Here is a 23,858-nt window from a genome sequence, read left to right as displayed (position 1 = left end):
GCTAACCTCTGACAACTGTATTTTCATCCTTCTCATTGGCCCACAAGCTAAAAGTAAGGGCAGGATCAGTGTCCTCTGGAAATGACGATATTCGCAAATTTTCGCATATTCACCTTCGTTGGACCACAAGCCGGAAGCCGGGAGGGATGATCCCTTTTTATTTACACAGTACACTTCATTGTGAAGTGTACTGTGAAAAAAAAAAATGAATATTCGGCATAACGAATATATATCACTATAGTCTAAATATCCACAAAATTGCGATGTGACGATATTTGCAAGAAAAATTCACTATTTGAATATCGCGCTCAACATTAATAAACATATAACTTTTATTTATAAATATAATTTTATTTTTATTTATCAATAATATAACATAAATTTACTAGGGATAAATACATAAAAAGTATACAGTAATCCAGCTCTTTACTAAAACATCTTATTCCCCATAGAGTAGTGGTCTCCAAACTGTGGCCATCCAGATGTTGCAAAACTACAACTCCCAGCATGCCCGGGCATGCTGGGAGTTGTAGTTTTGCAACATCTAAGGATCCACAGTTTGGAGATCACTGTCACATAGGATGCTAAATGTAACTCCAGTGATTATGCCTCTTTTTTCGAAATTCAACCCTTAAGGGGGTGAAAAAAGGGGTTGAAAGTTTATATGGAAGTCCATAATTTTTGCAGCTAGAAGCATGAAACTTTGTTTTTAGACTAACAATTAGAGATAAAGAAACACATGTTTTAACAGTTTCTAAAATTCCACCCCTAAAGGGGTGAAACGGGTGGTTCACAGTTTGTATGAATTAACCCCTTGCCGCAGAACACCGGGTATACCCGACGCTGCGGCACTCGCATCATACCCACACGGTCCTGGCTGCTATCAGCAGCCAGGACCCGAGGCTAATGCCGGACATCACCGTACCGGCAGATGTCTGGCATTAACTCTTTAGACGCGGGGATCAAAGTGGAAAGAATTCAGGTTGTTTGGATGCCCGTAGACTTTACCCAGAGCGGCCTCATTACTATAGGACCGTAAAAAGTAGATCTGTTACCCCAAATTTAACACGAGCGAAGCCGCAGGCAAAAAATAGTTATTAATATGTGTCCTAGAGCAGCGGTTCTCAACCTTTTTTGCAACTGTACCCCCAAAGTACGGACAAAATAAGTCATAAAAGTACTTTATTTCATAATGGGCATGTGCTTACATTTCTAATGAGATACTAATGTGACACTTAATCCCCTTTTGCCATTACCCCCCCTCCCCCATCTTAATCTCCTTTTGCCATTATCCCCCTCCCCCATCCTAATCCCCTTTTGCCATTATCCCCCTCCCCCATCTTAATCCCCTTTTGCCATTACCCCCCTCCCCCATCTTAATCTCCTTTTGCCATTATCCCCCTTCCTCCATCTTAATCCCCTTTTGCCATTATCCCCCCTCCCCCATCTTAATCCCCTTGTGCCATAATCCCCCCTCCCTCCCATTTTGATTCCCTTTTGCCATTATCCCCCCTCCCTCGTATCCCCTTTTGCCATTTTTCCCGCTCCCCCCATCTTAATCCCCTTGTGCCATATTCCCCACTCCCTTCCATCTTAATCCCCTTTTGCCATTATCCCCCCTCCCTCCCATCTTAATCCCCTTTTGCCATTATTACCCCCATCCCCCTGGGCCAATATATGAGATACATAAAATAAGACCCTCCCATACTGCGGTTTTACTCTTAATTTAACATTCTTACCAGGACTGTAGTGTCCAATCCCCGCTCTGCGCTGACAAATACTGGCCAATGCGTGGCTGGTATTTGTTAGTGAATTGCCGTACCCCCGCACAACCTGTGCCATACCCCTAGGGGTACGCGTACTCCCTGTTGAGAGCCCCTGTCCTAGAGACATGTCAAAAGTTTTAATCAGTCGGGATGTTCACACAACGGAAATTCCATGCGGAATTTGACCGAAATTTGCTGTCCATTCATTTTAATAGGATTCCTCTACCCATGTATTTTAATATCATTTTTCGAAAATTCTGCATTCAGCTAAATTTAAAGACTTTTCTTTTTCTCAATTTTTTTCAATTCCGCTGCAGATTCCCATTGAAGTCAATGGGGCTTTGAATTTCAGCAGAATTCTATGTTTTAAAAAGACAGAATTCTGCCGAAATTCCACTACAATTTTGCATGTCCATTTAGCAAGCTTTGCTGAGCTGAATTTGTGCGGAATTACAGAAATTCCTCTGTGTGAACATAGCCTTTAGTGTTCAGAATCCGACCAATGAATGAGTGGGGAGAAAAGTGACCAAGGGACAAAAGCTGACCAAGACTATCCCATAGACTTCCATTATAAGTATGGGACATTAGGCTTAGCACACTCTTCTCCCAATTGGTTTTAGCTATCGTTCGTGGTCTGAACACTTAGACCCTGACCAATCAAAACTTTTGACTTGTCCCTACAATATGTCGAAATGGGCACTGCCACTTTAAAAAAACTTTTGACATGTTGTAGTGACATGTTGCTGAGATGTTGCACACTTTGTTAGACATAGACATAAAGCTTTAAGTTACTCCAGGCCTCCGACTCTTGCTGTGTTCGATACATGTGGTTCTGCACTGGGACTCCAGCTGGTCCCGTACAGGGTGGATGGTTTCCAGTGCCGGCTCTTTGTCTTCTCCTCTTGTACAGAATCCAGTGTATTGATCTCTCTGTGTACAGAGCATCGCTTACAGAGGTCACTTGACCTTGTCACATCACCAGTGTGAATAATAGACTTGGGGCTGTACAATGCCAGATCTATTCAAGGTTGTGGATATGATAATAATTTTCTACATGTCTATTTCGTGTACATATAGGAGAGCTGAATTTGCTGCTTTTATATGCATTGAGATAAATATAAATGCGCAACCAAGGGCAAATTGTTTACCTATACAGATACTGCAATATTAGGCTATGTTCGCACACAGTCTTTCAGTCGAAAAGCATATTGTTTTATTTATAATTTTTCTTTTGTTTTTCCTCTTTTGTTTTTCCTCTGGGTCCATTTCTTGTTCTGTTTTTTTTTATTTATTTTTATTTATTTTTTATAGCCGTTGTTTGTATATAAAACATCCATTACACAACTAAAAAAATTTCCCAGAATCCTGTGTGTGAACATAGCCTTAAACCTTTCAGGACCGAGACTTTTTTTTTTAGGCTACATTTTTTCCTCCTCGCCTTCTAATAGACATAACTCTTTTATTTTTCCATTTAAAGACAAGTATGAGGGCTTGATTTTTGGGTCACCAATTGTACTTTGTAATGACTTCACACATTTTACCTCCAAATGTACAGAAAAACAAACAAAAAATTATTTGTAGGGCACAATTTAAATAAAAACAAAATAAAAAAACACTATTTTGCAACTTTAGAGGGTTTCCATTTCTAGGCAGTGCACTTTCAGTAAAAACAACACTTTAGCTTTATTCTGTAGGCCCATATGATTAAAATTATACCCAATTCATATAGGTTTTTATTTTACTACTTTTGAAAAATTCTAACTTTTTGTATTAAATTAGTTTTTATTTGAATTTTCCAAACAAATAAAGTGTCCTCTTCTGACCCCCATTCCTTTTTTATTTTTCCACATACAGGGATGTATCAGGGCAAATTTTTTGCGCCCATATCTAGTTTTTATCGGGACGATTTTTGTTTTGATTGCTCCTTTTGATTACGTTTTACTTATTTTTTTTCTAGAGTATGAAGTGAACAAAAATCTGCATTTATGCCTTTGAAAGTTTAACTAACATTATATTTTATTAGTTAAGGCATTTACACACGCTGCGATACCACATATGTTTATGTTTTTTTTTTTTTACATTATTTTATTTGAGTAATGGGAAAATGGGGGGTGATTCACACGTTTATTAGAAAAGGGGGTTAATCCACATTTATAACAACTTTTTTAATCTTTATTTTTAATTTTTTTTATCCCCCATGGGAGACTATAACTTTCAATCTTTAGATTGCATACACTAATCAATGCTCCTCCATAGGAGAGCATTGATCAGTGTTATTGATGCTCCATTGCTTCAGCCTGGCATGGCTGACTGCAAGTTTGGAGCACCGATTGGACAGTAGAGAGGAAGGTGAGAGACTTCCCACCATCCTCTCAGCTGATCGGGATGCTGTGGTTTTGCCATAGCAGTCCTGATCAGCCTGCTGAGCTATGTGGATTTAGCGCATTTCGACACCGCAATCAACTTTGATTGCAGCGTCTAAAGGGTTAATGCCAGACATCAGCCTGAACAGCGATGTCCAGCATTAGCCGAGGCATTCAGAGGCCTTTTCAAAAATGAAAGAAGCGATTTGATGGTTGCTATGGGCTTTTCCTCTGCACAAGTTTTGATGAATCTCCCCCATATCCTCTTTTCAAAGGATAAGTGTCTGATCATGGGGGGTGTCCAACCCCTCCATCCTCCCTCATTATTGCAAAAATGAGGCCTCCAAATCTCCCATCAGCATGGAGTGTAGCTTTAGCTTGTGCTCTATGCTTTCTCCATGATAACTCCGAAGACACCTGAGTACAGCACTCCGGCGCTGCCACAGAAATGAATGGAGCATGTGCCATCTACCACACGCGTTCCTCACTGAGAGGATCCCAGCAGTCGGACATCCCCTCCCCCACATTTAGCTACTTATCTCCTATCCTGTGGATAGGGGATATGTGCGTTTTGGCGGAACAACCCTTCTAGATCTCGTAGGTGTTCAAGAGGTCAGAACTCATTTAAATGCTGGAGTACCCGTTTATTGTAATTTCTAGCAACCACATTCTAGCATATTGACCCGGACCTACTATGCTTGTACTGAGCTGTACCTTAAAGGGGTTATCCAGGAAAAAACTTTTTTTATATATCAACTGGCTCCAGAAAGTAAAACAGATTTTTAAATGACTTCTATTAAAAAATCTTAATCCTTTCAGTACTTATGAGCTTCTAAAGTTAAGGTTGTTTTTTCTATCTAAGTGCTCCCTGATGACACGTGTCTCGGGAACCGCCCAGTTTAGAAGAGGTTTGCTATGGGGATTTGCTTCTAAACTGGGCTGTTCCCGAGACACGTGTCATCAGAGAGCACTTAGACAGAAAAGAACAACCTTAACTTCACAAGCACATAAGTACTGAAAGGATTAAGATTTTTAATAGAAGTAATTTACAAATCTGTTTAACTTTCTGGAGACAGTTGATATATAAAAAAAGCTTTTTCCTGGAATACCCCTTTAATCACTACATTGGCCTATGTTAATTAGTTCAGTGGGTCTGGGACTTGCGGCCTTAATACAGTTGTATCAATGCAGTGGTGTTCCAGCTGTCTGATACCCCACCCCAACCTTTCCATACTAGAATGTAAGCTCTTGCTTTGCTTTTTCCTATTTATGCCGGCTTAATCACCAGTTTAATGCCCATTCTCCGTAGCTACGGAGCGTTTTTCTGCGCTGTAATATTGGCATGGGTCTATAAAATTATTCATGCCTGCATAACTTGGGAGAAATAAAGGTTTTAAATATTACCTTTAAAATGTTTACGGCCTCGGGATAATTATTTGATCATTCCTGTTCATCATTCTTCTAACCGCAGGAAAATTACAAGAACATAATGGCCTAGATTTATCAGGTGGAAAGGAAAACAAAAGATCTTTTCACAACTTATCAAAAAAGTTTATAAACCCCATCTGCGTGATAAACGGATGATACAGAAGAAAGAAACGAGATAAAACAAGCCAGCAATGCAAAATATTCTGATACAGAGAAACAAAGGATTCTTAAAGGGGGTTTCTTATGAAGTAAAAAAAAAAAAAAAAAACTAAAGAGATCTGACCACAAGGATCTAAATTAAACAAGATGGGTTTGGTTCTGATACCATATATTTTTTTTTTTTGGAGGGGGGGGGATGACTGTCAATGAGAGATTAGGGATTCAAGCAACATGTATTAGTGGAGCTGCAATAGGGCTTCAAAAAGGTAAATTCTCATATATATGTGCTTCCATATCAGGATGCCTCCAGCTGTTGCAAAACTACAACTCCCAGCATGCCGAGGCAGCCAAAGGCTGTCTCGGCATGCAGGGAGTTGTAGTTTTGCAACAGCTGGAGGCACACTGGTTGGGAAACACTGTCTTGTTTACAGAGGCATACACATCCAACAAAGGAAATATAGGGTGTGCTCCATTGGATGGGGTAATAACTATAAGTAAATAATGGTATATTTTCCCCTTAAAGGGGTACTCCGGTGCTAAGACATCTTATCCCCTATCCAAAGGATAGGGGATAAGATGCCTGATCGCGGGGGTCCCGCCGCTGGGGACCCCCGTGATCTTGCACGCAGCACCCCGCTAGAATCAGTCCACGGTGCACGTTCGCTCAAGATCTGATTACTGTCGATGCACTGATGGGGCGTCACACGTGGGCGGGGCCATGACATCACAATGCTCCGCCCCCCCGTGATCGCCAGTAATCAGACCCGGAGCAAATGTGCTCCGGCGACTGATTCTAATGGGGTGCTGCGTGCAAGATCACGGGGGTCCCCTGCGGCGTGACCCCCATGATCAGGCATCTTATCCCCTATCCTTTGGATAGGGGATAAGATGTCTTAGCGTCAGTGTACCCCTTTAAGGGATTTTCCCCTATAAGTTTTACTTTTAGGGGAAAATATAGACATACACATAGATTTCAACAAAAAACTGAATGGCAAGAATTTGGCCGCTCCTATTCTGTTGATCTGGTTGTTAAAATCACAAGCAGACCCATATAGAAATGGAATGCTGACCCAATCCCACTCAAGACCGTGCTGGTTCTGCAGCACTGAGATGATTACAATATATGCTGTGATCGCTTACCTAAGTCTATCCCAATGCACTTGATGACTCTAGAGGACACCTACGGGGAGATTTATCAAAACCTGTGCAGAGGAAGAGTTATCCAGTTGCTCATAGCAACCAATCAGATCGCTTCTTTCATTTTTAACAAGGCCTCTGCAAAATGAAAGAAGGAATCTGATTGGTTGCTATGGGCAACTGAGCAAAACTTCCTTTGCACAGATTGTGATAAATCTCCCCTCTAGTGACTACAGCTGTTACTGCAGAGCATTGCCAAAACTAAAGCGGCTCCTATGGGGCCAAGTAATTGAGAGGCCTACTCATGTGCAACACTATGGGGGAGATTTATCCAAACCTGTCAAGAGGAAAAGTTGCTGAGTTGCCCATAGCAACCAATCAGATCGCTTCTTTAATTTCATAAAAGGCCTCTAAAAATGAAAGAAGCGATCTGATTGGTTGCTATAGGCAATTCAGCAACTTTTCCTCTGGACAGGTTTAGATAAATCTCCCCCATAGTACATGTTGTGATAGATTATCTAAGTCTATTATAACCGAAGGCAGAAGATGACTCTAGAGAACACCTAGTGGCTACAGCTGTTACTGCAGGGTGTTGGAATAACTATAGCCATATGTGGTAGCCCTTGGGGGGTATAGTGTAGTTGGGGTGTTGCTTCAAAATATAAGGGGTTTATTTAACCCCTGTCACTCGTGACGCCAGGGTGAGGGTTAATACGCTGAGGTAAATCTCCGGCCTATCGCCACCCTTCCCAGGAACGACAGGTGCGTGCTTAAATGAATGAAGGTCCACAATGGAGATGAACTTGAACTTGTATAAACTTTACTGAAGTACTTGCGGTACATCCAATTAACAGCAACAGTCTTAGTAATACAGTCTCTATGTAGCACGGCATTGATTGACAGATGCTGAGGACCTTTGACTTATCCAAAGAGTTATTAGATTTAGGATTTTTGCAGAGATCTGTCCGGATTTAGGGGAATATTTAGGTCCGGTTATCTTCCTGAGGTAATAGGGATTGAAGCAACTCACAGTTCTGAGAGATGACCGTTGCCGCAAGGCTTAGGCCTGGTTACTGCTGATGACAGCTGCGCAGATCCGTCCTCATCAGCAGCCCACGAGGAAAGAGAGCGCTTAATGGCCGCCGCTCCCTTATATGGGCAGGGGCAGGGCCGTTTTGGATTGGTCTGTGTCAGCTGTCACTCACCGTTACAAGGCATGGTGGGTGAACATGTCACGGGGACCTCCAAAGGTCCTTAAGCAAAACCATAGAGTTTCTACCTGATCACGTGACCCACAGGTCCTGCTATGCTCCTTACAGGTAAATAACCAAATATATACAGTTTCTATACCTATAGCTATATAAATATCAAATAGAACCACTATATATCCACTGACTAAGTGAGAGGTGACAAGGGGAAGACTAGACAAGAGGGACCCCGACGTCCTAGGGACTCTGGCTATGGGGACCTCTATACAGGTAACGTATAGGATACGGTACCGGGACACCACCCATAGAAGCTATGGTTATGGGGCCCAGTGGTTGAGAGGCCCACTTATGTTCAACACTATATTTTGGCTATATGAGGCTTCATCTCTAATTTGCAGTTCTCCTAGAGTTAGTGAGCAGAGCTCCCTCTTCCCCTCTCCATATGCTATACAGGACTTATTCAGAGAATAAGATTTGAGCAGAAGGTGAGGGGGGGAGGGGTAAAGTTTGATAACAGGACAAGAAGCAGTTTTTTCTAATAACATATATTAGAAAGTTTCTGATATTCACTTGTAGTACTGATCTATGCAAAGGTTGTTCAGATGTCAGGGCCTATTTAAATTTCTGAAAATTGTGTCAAAAAACGCTACATGACCGTGAAATATCCGGAGTAGGTTGTGATGGTGAGGACAACGGAGAGGATGAAGAACACATCCCCTTACCATGTTATCACTGTGTGCTTTTTATTGTTAATTCATTTTATATGTAATATAGTATGAAAAGGATACAGCACATTCTTTTACAACAAAAAAACACCCAAAGCAATTGTCTCCCTCCAGAATACAGTCAGGACATCCAAACAGCTGTAATCTGCCCTCTAATAGTGTATCTGAAAAGTGCCAAAACAGCAAGTAACCCTGGATATATAAAACTGCATCTCCTATTGCTCATCAAACACAATGTCCATCCTGAATGCATTTCTATTCATTGCCCTGCTCTGGAACCAGACAGAAGTTTTCATATCGTGAAATTACATTTCTTGTGCATCGCTGAAGGATTGCTGGAAGTATATTTCTGTGTTCTGCCAGAAGAAAGGAGAGGTCAGCTTTAATACAGCGGGAGACGCTGGAGGAACCTGTTTTGGTGCATTTCTTTTACTTGTAGAAATTAGATTAGAATTGTAGCTCGACAGATATGAAATAAAAATGTAAAAGATAGGTAGATAGATAGATAAATATGTGATTGATAGATAGATATGAGATAGATAGATAGAAATATACAGCAACAGGAGAATACAGCAGCACACTGCTAGCACAAAGATATAGATAAAACATGAGTATACATGAGTATACAGATAGAACATGAAAAGCTATACAGCTGTAATGCAATAAATGAAAATATGAAATTATGAGGTACTTAGCTTGCAAATTTGGCGACCAAATAGCGTGGACCGTCCCACCACGGTAAGGTGACCCCATTTTGGGACGGACCCTACACTATGAATATGCCTCTGTGTGAACAGTACAGCAGGCATTACAAGATCTGAAACATCCAAGGCACCTAATATACACCTAATAGAGGTGGGTGGGGTGCAAGAGCCAACATGGAGGTAGCCACTCCCCAGTATGTGTAATACAAACAAAGAATAAGTTGGCCAGATATGCTAGATATGTATCTCTCTCTGAGAGGCCATCGCATGTTGAAATTATCGTATGTCGGGGCCATCGTAGGTCGGGGGGTCACTGTATTGGAACCAGGACCGGGGTCCCTGAGATCCCTGCACCCACTTACTTCTATATCGTGGATTGTTCTGCTCTCCCTTACAATATATATATATATATATATATATATATATATATATATATATATATATATATATTACATGACAATAAATGACATAGATATATAATAGATTCATTATCATTATAGAGTCATTATTGAATCAACAGTAAATCATGTAAAAAAAAAAAAGTAATTTGGCAAATTTAATTCTGCTCTAATAAAATATTAGTTTTCTGTTATGTAAAATATACAGGGTGAGGACCAATAACTACATTTTTAAAGTCTTCATGGGATTGACACCCAAGAGACGAGTAACTATAGGGTTCTGAGCCTGAAAGGGCTTAAAGGGATATTGGGTGGAAAACTGTTTTTTTTTTTTTTTTTTTTTAAACAGACTTGTAAATGGCTTCTATCTAAAAATCTTAATCCTTCCAGTACTTATCAGCTGCTGTATGCTCCACTGGAAGTTCTTCTCTTTCTTAATGTATTTTCTGTCTGACCACAGTGCTCTCTGCTGACACCTCTGTCCATGTCAGGAACTGTCCAGAGCAGAATAGGTTTGCTATGGAGATTTGTTCCATGTGTTTCTGACATGGACAGAGATCTCAGCAGAGAGCACTGTGGTCAGACTGAAGCAGGCTACACAACTTCCTCTGCAGTATACAGCAGCTGATAAGTACCGGAAGGATTAAGATTTTTAAATAGAAGTAATTTACAAATCTGTTTAACATGTTTTCCACCAGAGTACCCCTTTAAAGGTCCCTATGGCCCATATGAGCAAATGACTATTAGCACCTATAGATGGGTCCAAGCTGCAGATAGATTATTCGTTCTTCCACTACAGTGACCCCCGACCTACGATGGCCCCGACATATGATCATTTCAACATACGATGGCCTCTCAGAAGCCATCGCATGTTGAAGGCAGCATCAACATACGATGCTTTTGTATGTCGGGGCAACGCATAAACGGCTATCTGGCAGAGCTGACTGCTTCAGCTGCTGCCGGATAGCCGATTACGGTGCCCCGTGTGGTCCGCTGACGATCACTTACCTGTCCTCGGGGCTCCGGCGCGTCCTCTTCGGGATCCCCTGCATCGTCGGCGCTCTCCATCGTCGTCATACGTCGCTGCGCATGCCGTCCCGTCATCCAAAAGGAGCGGCGTGCGTAACAACGTGATGGCGGCGACGGGGAGCGAGGATGCCGGGGAAGCAGAGGCCTTGCCGGAGCGTCGGGGACACCCTGGGGACGCGGTGACAGCGATGGAGGGCAACATCCAGGGCAGTGGTGATGAGTGGTGACGCACCGGAGCGGAGGGGACACGTGAGTATAACCTCCAATACCAGTGGTCTTCAACCTGCGGACCTCCAGATGTTGCAAAACTACAACTCCCAGCATGCCCGGACAGCCGTTGGCTGTCCGGGCATGCTGGGTGTTGTAGTTTTGCAACATCTGGAGGTCCGCAGGATGTAGACCCCTGTCCTATACTTTACATTGCACGGATCCCTCAACATACGATGGTTTCAACAAACGATGGTCCATTTGGAATGGATTACCATGGTATGTTGAGGGACCACTGTCTTACCTGGGTTTCTACCAATAGGATATATGTTTGGATTGGAATATATACTGTAGGCACATATCATCAGCTTTTTTTGTGTTATAAATCCCTCTTGACTATTTTTCTGGAATTCTGGTCATGAAATAGAAACATCAGCTCAAAAAAAAAAACATTTCTAGGAGGATAATGGGATTATCATTTGAGGTTATCCAGTGGTTGTAACCTATGGAGGTCTCCTGGACCAGCCCATAACATTGTCTGTTTCAAAGGAAATCAACCGGCAAGCGTACGATACCTGACCTGAAACTTTAGGTTAAACACGCTGTTGATTCTGTTCAATAGATTATTTTTCCTAACAATAATGCATTTGAGAGTCTCAAGAGGGTAAAGGATCTAACGTTCCCAGCGCCACTTTAATCCTTCCTCATCAATTCCTTTTTTGTGAGGCTTTCTCAACAACCTACTGTGAAATTATAGAGAAGCGCAATGTAAGGAAGGCAAAACCAATGCAGATAAAAGGTTATTATTGCTTTTAATAAAAATCAAGATCAGAAGGAGACGTTGACAATCTCATGGCTGCTTGTCGCGGCCTGTTGCAGTACTGAACGTGTGAGGGACAGAGAACGCCACTGCAAATACTACAATACATATGTTATTAGAAATGTAGGGACCTATGCAAATGTGCTCCAAAATATTCATTTCTGGAAGGCTATATTGGCATTTCAGGTTTAAAGGGTTACTCCGCTACCCAGAATCCGGAACATTGCGTTCCAAACGCTGTGTGCGGCCTTCCGTGTTCACGCCCGCCAACTCATGTCATCACGCCCCGTCATGTGATGTGCGGGTGTGAATACGGAAGCCCACGCACACGTTCGGAACTGAATGTTCCGGACGCTGGGGAGCGGAGTAACCCTTTAACCTTGGATGGTGCTTAAAAGTATCTCACAAAGAGGTATGCCTAAAGCTGAGGTCCCTATATGGAACCCTAGGCATTCTATATCAAGTATTAGAATACTATCTCCATATTCCATTCAAGGGGTATTTTGGCAAAATACATCTCATCTCTCATCCAAGGAATAGGGGATAAGATGTCTGATCGAGGAGTCTGAATATTTTATATCTTACTTGCTTGTATTAGTCCAGTGCAATGTGAACCCCTATAATAGAAGGTATCATTACTACAGTATAGTGGTCTCTCAACATACGATGGTAATCCGTTCCAAATGGACCATCGTTTGTTGAAACCATCGTATGTTGAGGGATCCGTGCAATGTAAAGTATAGGACAGGGGTCTACAACCTGCGGACCTCCAGATATTGCAAAACTACAACACCCAGCATGCTGGCATGCTGGGAGTTGTAGTTTTGCAACATCTGGAGGTCAGCAGGTTGAAGACCACTGGTAGAGGAAGTTGTACTCACCTGTCCCCACAGCTCTGGACCGTCACCGCTCGTCACCGCTGCCCGGGATGACGCCGTCCATCACTGTCGCCGCGTCCCCAGGGTGTCCCCGACGCTCCGGCAAGGCCTCTGCTTCCCCGGCTTGCTCGCTCTCCGTCGCTGCCATCACGTCGTTACGCACACCGCTCCTATTGGATGATGGGACGGCGTGCGACGTGATGACGACGATGGAGAGCGCCGACGATGCAGGGGATCTTGAAGAGGACGCGCCGTAGCCTCGAGGACAGATAAGTGATCGTCAGTGGACCACACGGGGCACCGTAAACGGCTATCCGGCGGCAGCTGAAGAAGTCTGCACTGCCGGGTAGCCGTTTATGCGATGACCCCAACATACAAAAGCATCGTATGTTGATGCTGCCTTCAACATGCGATGGCCTCTGAGAGGCCATCGTATGTTGAAATTATCGTATGTTGGGGCCATTGTAGGGTCACTGTATAGTATGAGGGCCAGTGCAGCAGAGACAGTACAGAGATCTCTCCCATTACCTACTTATACCAGGACTGTATCTATAACAAGGGGTATCCTATATGTTTAGAGGAAAGAAGGTTTCTACACCAGCACAGACGGGGGTTCTTTACAGTAACAGCAGTGAGACTATGGAACTCTCTGTCAGCAGAAGTGATATAGGTTATGGTGATATGGGTTTTGAATACTAGATTTATAGGGACAGAACATTTATCCAGGGATTTATTCTTATTGCAATATTTGGAATCAGGATGGAATTCCCCCTGGTATGGGGCAATTGGCATCAGCCTCATAAGGGATTTTTTCCTGCCTCGTGATCAACACAATAGGGACACAATTGGGATATAGGTTGAACTTGAGGGACTTTTTTTTTAACCTTATGAACAATGTAACTCTGTATATATTTTAACCTAAATACCCAAAATTTTTTTATTTTTTTTTTGAGTTTACATGAAGCGAAAATCGCTGCATACTTAACACATTGAACAAAACTGTAGACAGAACTAAGCCTGCAGGTATCACAGGAACCTATAAAGGTATTGTTTGCATAGCACATTTAAAGGGTTAAACCTGTGCGCAGCCTCCCGTGTTATGCTATAAACAGCCCCCAGTCACAGTTTGGTGAAATGGTAATGGATAGTTCCTATCTCTAGTGATTTACACCATCATCTGTCCTAATTATTTCCTTCCCAGAAACATTTGCAGATTCGTTTATTTTTTTTCCTCATTAGAGCTCTCACTGTCAATTAGCCTCTCAATATTTCAAAGGAAAGAGCTTTTTTTTTTTTTTTTTTTCTAATTCCGACTTGGATGCAACATAAACATAATGCGGAACATGAAAAAAACATGCCCTCCCCCATCTCCGGCTGGGACAGAGAGATCTCTACTTTATTTTCTTCTATTTCCTTAATGGACCCATAGGATGGAGTGGGTTGTTGTTAGGACTGTCATAGAGCTGGGAGGAAAGCTACTCCATGTTACTGTTTGGCATGTATGTCTAATACACACCCCCTCACTGTATAATTCCACCCATCACCTGACATATTTGTAACATATGAGTTGTTTAGAATTGCATCACTGCTAAAGAAAAAAAATCAGGTTCTTAGCATTTAGGTTTATATTATTTGATCATAAAGTGTAAACCATCATTTAGAGGTAAGGTGACCTCATCTGGGTAGACCCTTGGTCTCTGTCATTTCAAACAATTCCCCTTTATTTGATGTCAATGTAATTCCTTACATTTTTTGTAAATCACTTAATTTACCAAAAATGTACCTTTCCCCAGAGTCGGCCCGGTCAATTGGCCACTAGTTATCTCCCTTCCCTAAAATCTGCAGTCCACTGCCTGTTGTTAGGTTAAAAACATATTTAATAACAGCCTCAGTAAGACAGATTATAGGAAATGGAGGGGTGATGCTTAGCATTAGCAAGTTGGAGAGAGAGAGAGAGAGAGAGAGAGAGAGAGAGAGAGAGAGAGAGAGAGAGAGAGAGAGAGAGAGAGAGAAAGGAAGCTTATAGTATGTATCTTCATCTGTGAGTTTCTAATGCATCTGCACTGTCCATACAAGGTAAAGCAAAGCTAACCTCTCAAGTTAGCAGCACAGTGCCTAAAGTAACTCATTCCTTGCTGTTGCTGTTTATTTCCTTGGTGCTCATAGCACCTTACAGAGCCAGTGCATCAGTAACCCCTTCTACTCCCACATGCAATCTTTACTAGTAGTAGTTGTACTGCACTGTCAGCCTTTTCAGTGCTTAGGGTAACCCTTTCCTTGCTGTCCTGTGGTTCCCTTCTTACCTGCTCACACCGCACCATGGCATCGCAGAGAGTATGCTATGTTTTTTTGCTGTGCTTAATGGATAGAGAAGTAAGGTAGGAAGTAGCTATGTGTATACTACTGGCATGTGGGGTATGATGTTTCAGTCTCTGTGCCTCAGCCTAAAAAATAAGACTCATGCTCCAAGATTGAAAGGGTAAGTGTTACGCCGAGCGCTCCGGGTTCCCGCTCCTCCCCGGAGCGCTCGCTTCACCTCCTCCGCTGCAGCGCCCCGGTCACGTCCTCTGACCCGGGGCGCTGCGATCCTGCTGCTAGCCGGGATGCGATTCGCGATGCGGGTAGCGCCCGCTCGCGATGCGCACCCCGGCTCTCCTACCTGACTCGCTCCCCGTCTGTTCTGTCCCGGCGCGCGCGGCCCCGCTCCCTAGGGCGCGCGCGCGCCGGGTCTCTGCGATTTAAAGGGCCACTGCGCCGCTGATTGGCGCAGTGGTTCCAATTAGAGTTATCACCTGTGCACTCCCTATATTACCTCACTTCCCTTGCACTCCCTTGCCGGATCTTGTTGCCTTAGTGCCAGTGAAAGCGTTCCTTGTCTGTCCCTTGCCAGTGTTTCCAGACCTTCTGCCGTTGCCCCTGACTACGATCCTTGCTGCCTGCCCCGACCTTCTGCTACGTCCGACCTTGCTTCTGCCTACTCCCTTGTACCGCGCCTATCTTCAGCAGCCAGAGAGGTGAGCCGTTGCTAGTGGATACGACCTGGTCACTACCGCCGCAGCAAGACCATCCCGCTTTGCGGCGGGCTCTGGTGAAAACCAGTAGTGGCTTAGAACCGGTCCACTAGCACGGTCCACGCCAATCCCTCTCTGGCACAGAGGGTCCACTACCTGCCAGCCGGCATCGTGACAGTAGATCCGGCCATGGATCCCGCTGAAGTTCCTCTGCCAGTTGTCGCTGACCTCACCACGGTGGTCGCCCAGCAGTCACAACAGATTGCGCAACAAGGCCAACAGCTGTCTCAACTGACCGTTATGCTACAACAGTTGCTACCACAGCTTCAGCAGTCATCTCCTCCGCCAGCTCCTGCACCTCCTCCGCAGCGAGTGGCCGCTCCTGGGATACGCTTATCCTTGCCGGATAAGTTTGATGGGGACTCTAAGTTTTGCCGTGGCTTCCTTTCCCAATGTTCCCTGCATCTGGAGATGATGTCGGACCTGTTTCCCACTGAAAGGTCTAAGGTGGCTTTCGTAGTCAGTCTTCTGTCCGGAAAAGCCCTGTCATGGGCCACACCGCTCTGGGACCGCAATGACCCCGTCACTGCCTCAGTACACTCCTTCTTCTCGGAAATCCGAAGTGTCTTTGAGGAACCTGCCCGAGCCTCTTCTGCTGAGACTGCCCTGTTGAACCTGGTCCAGGGTAATTCTTCCGTTGGCGAGTATGCCGTACAATTCCGTACACTTGCTTCAGAATTGTCCTGGAATAATGAGGCCCTCTGCGCGACCTTCAAAAAAGGCCTATCCAGCAACATTAAAGATGTTCTGGCCGCACGAGAAATTCCTGCTAATCTACATGAACTTATTCACCTAGCCACTCGCATTGACATGCGTTTTTCTGAAAGGCGTCAGGAACTCCGCCAAGATATGGACTCTGTTCGCACGAGGCGTTTCGTCTCCTCGGCTCCTCTCTCCTCTGGTCCCCTGCAATCTGTTCCTGTGCCTCCCGCCGTGGAGGCTATGCAGGTCGACCGGTCTCGCCTGACACCTCAAGAGAGGACACGACGCCGTATGGAGAACCTCTGCCTGTACTGTGCTAGTACCGAACACTTCCTGAGGGATTGTCCTATCCGTCCTCCCCGCCTGGAAAGACGTACGCTGACTCCGCACAAAGGTGAGACAGTCCTTGATGTCTACTCTGCTTCTCCACGTCTTACTGTGCCTGTGCGGATGTCTGCTTCTGCCTTCTCCTTCTCTACAGTGGCCTTCTTGGACTCTGGTTCTGCAGGAAATTTTATTTTGGCCTCTCTCGTCAACAGGTTCAACATCCCTGTGACCAGTCTCGCCAGACCCCTCTACATCAATTGTGTAAATAATGAAAGATTGGACTGTACCATACGTTTCCGCACGGAGCCCCTTCTTATGAGCATCGGATCTCATCATGAGAGGATTGAACTTTTGGTCCTCCCCAATTGCACCTCGGAGATTCTCCTTGGACTTCCCTGGCTTCAACTTCATTCCCCAACCCTGGATTGGTCCACTGGGGAGATCAAGAGTTGGGGGTCCTCTTGTTCCAAGAACTGTCTAAAACCGGTTCCCAGTAACCCTTGCCGTAACTCTGTGGTTCCTCCAGTAACCGGTCTCCCCAAGGCCTATATGGACTTCGCGGATGTTTTCTGCAAAAAACAAGCTGAGACTCTACCTCCTCACAGGCCTTATGATTGCCCTATCGACCTCCTCCCGGGTACTACTCCACCCCGGGGCAGAATTTATCCTCTCTCTGCCCCAGAGACTCTTGCCATGTCCGAATACGTCCAGGAGAATCTAAAAAGGGGCTTTATCCGTAAATCCTCCTCTCCTGCCGGAGCCGGATTTTTCTTTGTCTCCAAAAAAGATGGCTCCCTACGTCCTTGCATTGACTACCGCGGTCTTAATAAAATCACGGTTAAGAACCGCTACCCCTTACCCCTCATCTCTGAACTCTTTGATCGCCTCCAAGGTGCCCACATCTTCACTAAATTGGACTTAAGAGGCGCCTATAACCTCATCCGCATCAGAGAGGGGGACGAGTGGAAAACGGCATTTAACACCAGAGATGGACACTTTGAGTATCTGGTCATGCCCTTTGGACTGTGCAATGCCCCTGCCGTCTTCCAAGACTTTGTCAATGAAATTTTTCGTGATCTATTATACTCCTGTGTTGTGGTATATCTGGACGATATCCTAATTTTTTCTGCCAATCTAGAGGAACACCGCCGGCATGTCCGTATGGTTCTTCAGAGACTTCGTGACAACCAACTCTATGCCAAAATTGAGAAATGTCTGTTTGAATGCCAATCTCTTCCTTTTCTAGGATATTTGGTCTCTGGCCAGGGACTACAGATGGATCCAGACAAACTCTCTGCCGTCTTAAATTGGCCACGCCCCTCCGGACTCCGTGCTATCCAACGCTTTTTGGGGTTCGCCAATTATTACAGGCAATTTATTCCACATTTTTCTACCATTGTGGCTCCTATCGTGGCTTTAACCAAGAAAAATGCTGATCCCAAGTCCTGGCCTCCTCAAGCAGAAGACTCCTTTAAACAACTCAAGTCTGCCTTTTCTTCGGCTCCCGTGCTCTCCAGACCTGACCCTTCCAAACCCTTCCTATTGGAGGTTGATGCCTCCTCAGTAGGAGCTGGAGCTGTTCTTCTACAAAAAAATCCTTCCGGGCATGCTGTCACTTGTGGTTTTTTCTCTAGGACCTTCTCTCCAGCGGAGAGGAACTACTCCATCGGGGATCGAGAACTTCTAGCCATTAAATTAGCACTTGAGGAATGGAGGCATCTGCTGGAGGGATCAAGATTTCCTGTTATTATCTACACCGACCACAAGAACCTCTCCTACCTCCAGTCGGCCCAACGGCTGAATCCTCGCCAGGCCCGGTGGTCTCTGTTCTTTGCCCGATTTAATTTTGAGATTCACTTTCGTCCTGCCGATAAGAACATTAGAGCCGATGCTCTCTCTCGTTCCTCGGATGCCTCAGAAGTTGATCTCCCTCCGCAACACATCATTCCACCTGACTGCCTGATCTCCACTTCTCCTGCCTCCATCAGACAGACTCCTCCAGGAAAGACCTTTGTTTCTCCACGCCAACGCCTCGGAATCCTCAAATGGGGTCACTCCTCCCATCTCGCAGGTCATGCGGGCATCAAGAAATCTGTGCAACTCATCTCCCGCTTCTATTGGTGGCCAACTCTGGAGACGGATGTTGGGGACTTTGTGCGAGCCTGCACTATCTGTGCCCGGGATAAGACTCCTCGCCAGAAGCCCGCTGGTTTTCTTCATCCTCTGCCTATCCCCGAACAGCCTTGGTCTCTGATTGGTATGGATTTTATTACTGATTTACCCCCTTCCCGTGGCAACACCGTTATTTGGGTGGTCGTTGATCGATTCTCCAAAATGGCACATTTCATTCCTCTTCCTGGTCTTCCTTCTGCGCCTCAGTTGGCTAAACAATTTTTTGTACACATTTTTCGTCTTCACGGGTTGCCTACGCAGATTGTCTCGGATAGAGGGGTCCAATTCGTGTCTAAATTCTGGAGAGCTCTCTGTAAACAACTCAAGATTAAATTAAATTTTTCCTCTGCATATCATCCCCAGTCCAATGGACAAGTAGAAAGAATTAACCAGATCCTGGGTGATTATTTGCGACATTTTGTTTCCTCCCGCCAGGATGACTGGGCAGATCTCCTTCCATGGGCCGAATTCTCGTATAACTTCAGGGTCTCTGAATCTTCCTCCAAATCCCCATTTTTCGTGGTGTACGGCCGTCACCCTCTTCCCCCCCTCCCTACCCCCTTGCCCTCTGGTCTGCCCGCTGTGGATGAAATTTCTCGTGACCTTTCCATTATATGGAGAGAGACCCAAAATTCTCTCTTACAGGCTTCTTCACGCATGAAGAGGTTCGCGGATAAGAAAAGAAGAGCTCCCCCCGTTTTTTCCCCTGGAGACAAGGTATGGCTCTCCGCTAAATATGTCCGCTTCCGTGTCCCTAGCTACAAGTTGGGACCACGCTATCTTGGTCCTTTCAAAATTCTGTGTCAAATTAATCCTGTCTCTTATAAACTTCTTCTTCCTCCTTCTCTTCGTATCCCTAATGCCTTTCACGTCTCTCTTCTCAAACCACTCATCCTCAACCGTTTTTCTCCCAAATCTGTTCCTCCCACTCCTGTTTCCGGCTCCTCGGACGTCTTCTCGGTCAAGGAGATTTTGGCTGCCAAAAAGGTCAGAGGAAAAAATTTTTTTTTAGTAGACTGGGAGGGTTGTGGTCCTGAAGAGAGATCCTGGGAACCTGAGGACAACATCCTTGACAAAAGTCTGCTCCTCAGGTTCTCAGGCTCCAAGAAGAGGGGGAGACCCAAGGGGGGGGGTACTGTTACGCCGAGCGCTCCGGGTTCCCGCTCCTCCCCGGAGCGCTCGCTTCACCTCCTCCGCTGCAGCGCCCCGGTCACGTCCTCTGACCCGGGGCGCTGCGATCCTGCTGCTAGCCGGGATGCGATTCGCGATGCGGGTAGCGCCCGCTCGCGATGCGCACCCCGGCTCTCCTACCTGACTCGCTCCCCGTCTGTTCTGTCCCGGCGCGCGCGGCCCCGCTCCCTAGGGCGCGCGCGCGCCGGGTCTCTGCGATTTAAAGGGCCACTGCGCCGCTGATTGGCGCAGTGGTTCCAATTAGAGTTATCACCTGTGCACTCCCTATATTACCTCACTTCCCTTGCACTCCCTTGCCGGATCTTGTTGCCTTAGTGCCAGTGAAAGCGTTCCTTGTGTGTCCCTTGCCAGTGTTTCCAGACCTTCTGCCGTTGCCCCTGACTACGATCCTTGCTGCCTGCCCCGACCTTCTGCTACGTCCGACCTTGCTTCTGCCTACTCCCTTGTACCGCGCCTATCTTCAGCAGCCAGAGAGGTGAGCCGTTGCTAGTGGATACGACCTGGTCACTACCGCCGCAGCAAGACCATCCCGCTTTGCGGCGGGCTCTGGTGAAAACCAGTAGTGGCTTAGAACCGGTCCACTAGCACGGTCCACGCCAATCCCTCTCTGGCACAGAGGGTCCACTACCTGCCAGCCGGCATCGTGACAGTAAGCAAAGAGGAGAAGTCTGATTGGTCAGTGCACACAGCTCTAGAGCTCCATACCATAAAGAGCCAAGCAATACAGGTTACACACATTTATGGCTGCATCTAATGCACATTTGCCTATGGAGTGATTGTTATCCTATTTTGCAATGAAAGAGACACTTTAAAACCTAGTAAACAGTCACCATTCCTGCTGTTTATATATCTCTTCACTGGGAAATGTATTGTCCTAATGGAAAGCTATAGAAACAGCAGGAATGTTGACTGTTTCCTAAATAGCAAATGCCGTTTATCTGTATATGGATGAATGAGTTGTTACTAGTTACTGTATTATTTGCCCATAGATTTCTTAACAAAAAAATATGTATTTTCATGATGAATGGATAAACTTGTGTATGAGACTGTAGCTGTCCTTCACGCTGTTCTAAAATGCATGCATTGTTTGCTGGTTACATATTCACAGAGATCAGGATAAGAGACAAGCAATGTATTTACACCATATCTGCTGCATGGCGGAGAATAGCAGATTTGTTCTGTTACTGGAAACAAAAAAGAAAAAAAAGTTCTCAATTTATCCTGCGGTTGTCAGTGTGATCTGCATAATGTGCTTCCCCATTTACAATCAGTGAGATGTGATTTCCTTAGCTCTGCAAGCTTCAGTGCATTGTGAATATACTGCAGTCTGACGTCCTGCAGCCTCCCTTATACTCTGCTCTGCTTTATCACACTGTTATTCCAAATAGCAACTCCACCCGGGACAATATGAGCTATGGACAAGATCGCATTTCAGTAACTGCTGACATATCCCTTAGAGCGTACAAGTCATTTCAGAAGATTTTTATAAACCTACATAATTTTGTTACATTAACCCTCCAGAGTGGTGATAAGATACATTTAGTGCTTTCATGGATGTTATTGATCCATGAGAGTCCCCACAATGGTGCACAACTAGTTCTAATTTCAGAGAGTGGGATCAGGGCTGAGTCATTTGCCAGTAGCAACTGCACAATTACTTCCTTTTTCTGGCCAATCACAGCACATCACCCACTCTTCTCTGCTATGCAATGACATAGTGCTAATGAAAGTGCTTTGGACTGAACACTGTGCTGAGGGATGATTTTCACAGTACATTTTTATAGATGGCATTTAGATGGTGAGGGGCTGCAGCACTGGCTTTGCAAAGAGCAATGTAAGCAAAAAGGGGAAAAAAACAGCAACAGCAAGGAAATAATTGCACTAAGCACATAGTTCCTGCTGCTGAGATGAGAGGAAAACCTTACATGTTCTTTCATGTACAACAAATGTTGACCCTCTGGGGTAGGCAGGAAGGATGACAGATTGCAGATACACAGCCATGGCTCTTACCTCTTTCCTGTATATAACACTAGCTAAATGCTGCACCACTAACTCAATGTTCCTCTGTGACCAAACACCTTCTGTCATTGAAGCTGTGGAACACTTGGAAAGGCGCATCCGGGGAAATCTTCCTGACATGGCAGGGTTGCATCACTAACTCTGGCCAAATATCAGCAAAAATTGGCGACTCACCTCAGCCTGACTTTCCCATCCGCATCCGGACTTACTGGCTGTGCCACCTGTCCAATAGGCAGAAGTAGAAAAGGAATGTCCAGCGCAGGATAAGGTCAAACAGGAACTTTATTAGCGATCACATGGAGCACACAGAAAGGTGTTTCTGTGTGCTCCGTGTGATCGCTAATAAAGTTCCTGTTTGACCTTATCCTGCGCTGGACATTCCTTCTTCTAACTGGCCAAAGGCCAACAACAAAATTCTCAGTGACAAAAATCTTTGTAGAACAATAACGTCAATGCATGGACAGGACAGGAGCAACAACAGTGGCTTGAGTGTGGACAAGATGGCACCTAGATGAAGACATATGGCCTAGATGTAGATATGCCCAGCAATAGCAGAACGAGAAGATACCAAATTTGGGTCCTACTCTTCTTTATTTCCCTTCAATGATTGGTTAGGAGTAGCATGTGATCAAAACACCATTCAACTATGTAGAGAATATGGAAGAAATGTTAACCCATTGTGCAGTAAAATTATTGCAATGCACAAAAATACCTTTGCTAGTCTCTCTAGCTAATGCCACAGATATACTGTAAGCAAATTGCTCTAGTGAACTCACCAGCATCTGTAAAGCATGACATCCACTAGTGCAGGCTGTAGTCACATTTTGGTAATGTTACTATATCAATACTTTGTAATTCTTTACATTACCACAACATAACAGCAACATGTGAACACAGCCTAAATGCTATTTAATGGATAGTAAGAAGCCCCAATGGTCACCTTATAAGGGCACAACGGGCAGCACCATGGATTGAACGTGTGTCATGTATTATAAGTGATCCTCATGCATTTCACATAATACCCTACTGACCAATCACATCTTTAGTTTTTAAACTTATTTGCTTCTAAACTTCTACCTGTTTGGACTGGAAATATTACAGGTTCCCACAATGCCCTGCTCTCTTAGAACAGGAAACTGGATTCTGAATTTAGCTCCGGGTATGACCATAGAATATATGAAGCTTCTTTAGAGAGAACTCCGCTTTTGCTCATCAGTTCACATTCATAATTCTGCAGCTAAAATCTACTTAGCCAATACTAATCATGTACACGATGCCAATGTGCCGCAGATTTCTAGATGTACTGACTCCTTTTAAATATGGATTCATTTCTGAATCCGATCACCAGAGACTTCTGAAAATTCTGAGCACTTAAGCAATAAGATCCTTATAAGACTATGGATGTTGTATTGTCAAATTGCTTCCTAAATATTTCCAATGTTTTGTCCTTTCTAAAGCGTGCACAGGAGCAGGGAGAACCATCTGCTTTTAGTCGGATGCACTTTAATTAGTCAGCGGTTTGATGCTCATCAAAGTGAAACTAATTAGCAAATT

General features: G+C 44.7%; 1 protein-coding gene and 1 long non-coding RNA gene across 5 annotated transcripts in view; one reads left to right on the top strand and one right to left on the bottom strand.

Moving 5' to 3' along the window:
* The window catches only part of LRRTM4 (leucine rich repeat transmembrane neuronal 4), a 681,074-nt gene that overhangs the window by 480,132 nt on the left and 177,084 nt on the right, over positions 1-23,858 (top strand). The gene's annotated exons all lie outside the window — the stretch shown is intronic.
* Positions 8,911-23,858, bottom strand: part of LOC130368100 (uncharacterized) — an 82,992-nt gene continuing 68,044 nt past the window's right edge. The window contains exon 3 of the long non-coding RNA XR_008892286.1: positions 8,911-9,142. This is a non-coding gene — a long non-coding RNA (uncharacterized LOC130368100). The remainder of the gene's footprint in view (positions 9,143-23,858) is intronic.

The sequence above is a fragment of the Hyla sarda genome, chromosome 4, assembly GCF_029499605.1.
Source record: "Hyla sarda isolate aHylSar1 chromosome 4, aHylSar1.hap1, whole genome shotgun sequence".
NCBI classification, from domain to species: domain Eukaryota; kingdom Metazoa; phylum Chordata; class Amphibia; order Anura; family Hylidae; genus Hyla; species Hyla sarda.
The sequence above is the reverse complement of the archived record's forward strand: the minus strand, read 5'-3'. Positions and strand labels throughout refer to the sequence as shown.